Raw genomic sequence first — 3,718 nt, 5'->3', positions numbered from 1 at the left:
TTTCTATCTTTGACTTTAACAATTGTAGAACATGTCATTTTATTGATATTTCTTACTCATTTTATCACAATATTTTAAAAACACATAAAACTAATTAGTTCAAATTTATAGTAACACAAAAATACATGCATATCGATAAAAAAATAGAATTAAATACATAAAAATATAAAAGAACCAAGAACGTAACAAACATATTTTATTATTCTTCCCTCCGGTTTTTTATTTCTGTCTCCTTAAATTTTTTTACTATTCAAAATAAACATGCAAATTTTATTAACTCTAGGAAAAGCTTGTGAAAAATATTTTGATTAATTTAATTTTAAATGATTTACTATATAATAATTTTAAATGAATTACCATATATTATAATTTTAAGTGACTTACCATATAATAATTTAATTCATCTTTTTATATTAATAAATGAATTAAATAATATTTCTTGATTAATATAATTTAAATGACTTACGTTATAAGTTTTATGTTTTGAAATATAAAAATATTTTAATCATTTCTAAAAGTGATAACTTATCTATGATATCACATTGTCATTGAAAAATGATGAGAATTTTTTTAAAATTATATATTTGACAGTTTTGCATTCATTTGAAACATTTTAGAATATATATAATATATATATATATATAGTGAATGAGTGAGTTTAATTAATATTAATAAGTTTACATTTATTAGTTTTCCAGAATCTATGATTTATTGTATTCACTACTAATATAAATATATTTAAAACCGTTTTTATAATTGTTTCTGTAGTATTATATGTATTTAAATGTATATTGTCAATTTATATAATTTAATTTATGATAGTAAATTGTTTCTATAAATAAATTATATTAATTCATCTATATTTGAGATTTTTAATTGTATCTTTGGAAATATATATTAGATTAAGTAATTCTAGAGTTAGTTTCCTTTTAAAAACTTTAATTAAATAAATGAAAAAATTAAAAACCACCAATCAAATTATAACAATTAATTAGAAAGCTCTTCTATGAGCGACACGTCAGCAAAAATCACTTAAGTGACTTTTCAATTAATATATAGTGGGTTATAATGATTGGGGTTTTTGCTCACTCCTCAGCGCGCTTCCTCAGCGTTTTGTGGGCTCCACTTTTAAAAAGTGTGAAAAAGTGTCAAGCCCATGGCTCGAACCCGGGTTATTGAGATATAAACACCAACATTTATACCACTAAACTAAAAGATACTTTGTACATTGATGGTCAAAACTAATATATATTTATGAAGGTGGAAACCCTTGATTCTTCGGTTTTCTCTGTGGGCTGGGCCTACAAGTGTATTATGAGTTTTATTTTTAAATGTGATTAATCGGCTTATACGAAAAAAGCAACAATTATAGTTTTTCCATATTGTAAACTATCTTAGTTTAACATGAGTTAGGGTTCTTTTCATCATTGTCTCAGACAAGTTTGAGTTAAAGAGTTTCTCCATGTGTTTGTTCGTAATCTATTTTTTCACCGGTGAACTCTTCATCTCCCCATCTTAAATCGCTTGATCATAAATGTTTCTGATTTGTAGCTCTTTTGTAAACCCTATATACACTACAAGAAAACATAATCTTAACGAGGGCGGTTTTCCTCGCCAATTCGTCGTAAAAGAGGCTTTACGACGAATTAGCGAGGAAACGCGTTTGCTCGTTACACGTCTGTCGTAACACATATTTCCTCGCTAATTCGTCGTAACTTAGCGAGGAATATATTTCGTCGTAAAGACGAAGTAGGACGATTCGTCGTAAAGACCACGTCAATATTCCACGTAAGGACGTCGCTATAATTCCTCGTAAATACCTCGAAAATAGTTCCTCGTAACCTACACGTAAATACCTTGAAAGAGTTTATACTGATACATCCATCCGTAATGTACAGGTGCACGAAGCAATGCCTCATATGGGAGGTGGACAGCTAGATGCTCCATGACGTCAAAAAATCCGGGAGGAAATATCTTCTCCAAGTTGCACAATAAGATGGGAATGTTCTCCTGAAGCTGTTCCACGACTTCTTCTTTAAGAGTGTGTGCGCTCAGATCCCTGAAAAATGTTCCAATGCCTTTTATATTCGAAAAAAAATTAAACACATTGTTAGTCATATATTATTTTGTAAATTATTGTGATATAATACACTACGTACCTGCAAGTGCTTCATGTACGTTTGTTGGAAGTAGCTCCGCAAATGCAAAGGGCAGTAGTCGTTGCATAAATACATGACAATCATGACTCTTCATCCCGGAGAACTTTTGACCCTTTTCAACACATCTAGAGAGATTCGAAACATACCCATCGGGGAACTTCACTTCTGATGCCACCCAGTTGAACAACACCGACTTTTTTTCTGAAGATAATCTGAATATCGGAACGGGAACTTGTCCATTGCTTTTAATATGTAACTCGCTTCTTGAGCAAATATCCGGCAAGTCCAACCTCGATTTTATGTTGTCTTTTGTCTTCCCTGGGACATTCAATATTGTATTCATGATGTTCTCAAAGAAATTCTTCTCTATATGCATCACATCGAGGTTGTGGCGCAGAAGAAGATCCTTCCAATATGGCAACTCCCAAAATATACTCTTCTTGTGCCAGTTGTGATGAACACCGTAAGAATCTGGCATATTACGAGGGACATGCCAATTACCACCCCAACGAACTGTTTCGTTAGCTCCGTAGTAGTCGATTTGCGCTTCAATTTGTTCTCCAGTTAGATATGGAGGAGGAGTGTCTCTCACAACCCTTTTGTGCCTAAACAAATTCTTGTTTCTTCGGTAAGGATGGCCAATGTGAAGAAATCGACGGTGACAATCAAACCAACTTGTCTTCCTACCATTCTTCAGTTGAAACGCATCTGTCGTTCCATTACAATATGGACAAGCTAATCTCCCATGTGTAGTCCATCCAGACAACATCCCATAGGCAGGGAAATCACTTATGGTCCACAAAAGCATCGCTCGCATCGTAAAATTCGTCTTCGTTGAACAGTCATACGTCCTCACCCCTGTTGACCACAAATCCTTCAACTCTTTTATCAGTGGTTGTAGGAAAACATCCAGGGACCTTTTTGGATGGTTCGGACCAGGTATTAATATGGTCAAGAATAGTAACTCCCGTTGCATGCACATCTCCGGTGGCAGGTTGTATGGAGTAAGAAAGACTGGCCACAATGAATATTGTCTCCCTGACATTCCGAACGGACTAAATCCATCTGTGCATAATCCGAGATACACATTCCGGATATTGCTAGCGAAATCTGGATGTACTTTGTTGAAATGTTTCCAGGCTCTTGCATCTGATGGATGAGTCATCTCACCATCCGTCTGAGTATGCTCGGCATGCCATCTCATCTTTCCAGCAGTGTGCTCTGATTGATACAATCTTTTCAATCTGTCTGTAATTGGTAGGTACCACATCCTTTGGTACGGTACCCTATTACGTCCTCGTCCTTGCGGCTTGAATCGTGGCTTCTTGCATAATCGACATTCTTCTAGCTTCTCATCATCTCCCCAATAGATCATGCAGTTGTCGATGCAAACATCTATCATCTCCGAAGGCAACCCAAGACTATAAACCAGTTTCTGAATCTCATAATAAGAATCAGCAGACACATTGTCTTCCGGCAAATACTCTTTAAACAAGTCCGCCCATTCGTTCATGCAACTTTCAGGTAGATTGTGATCAGTTTTAATATTCATCATTCTA

This window comes from Brassica oleracea, chromosome C8 (assembly GCF_000695525.1).
Source record: "Brassica oleracea var. oleracea cultivar TO1000 chromosome C8, BOL, whole genome shotgun sequence".
Lineage (NCBI taxonomy): Eukaryota > Viridiplantae > Streptophyta > Magnoliopsida > Brassicales > Brassicaceae > Brassica > Brassica oleracea.
The sequence above is the reverse complement of the archived record's forward strand: the minus strand, read 5'-3'. Positions refer to the sequence as shown.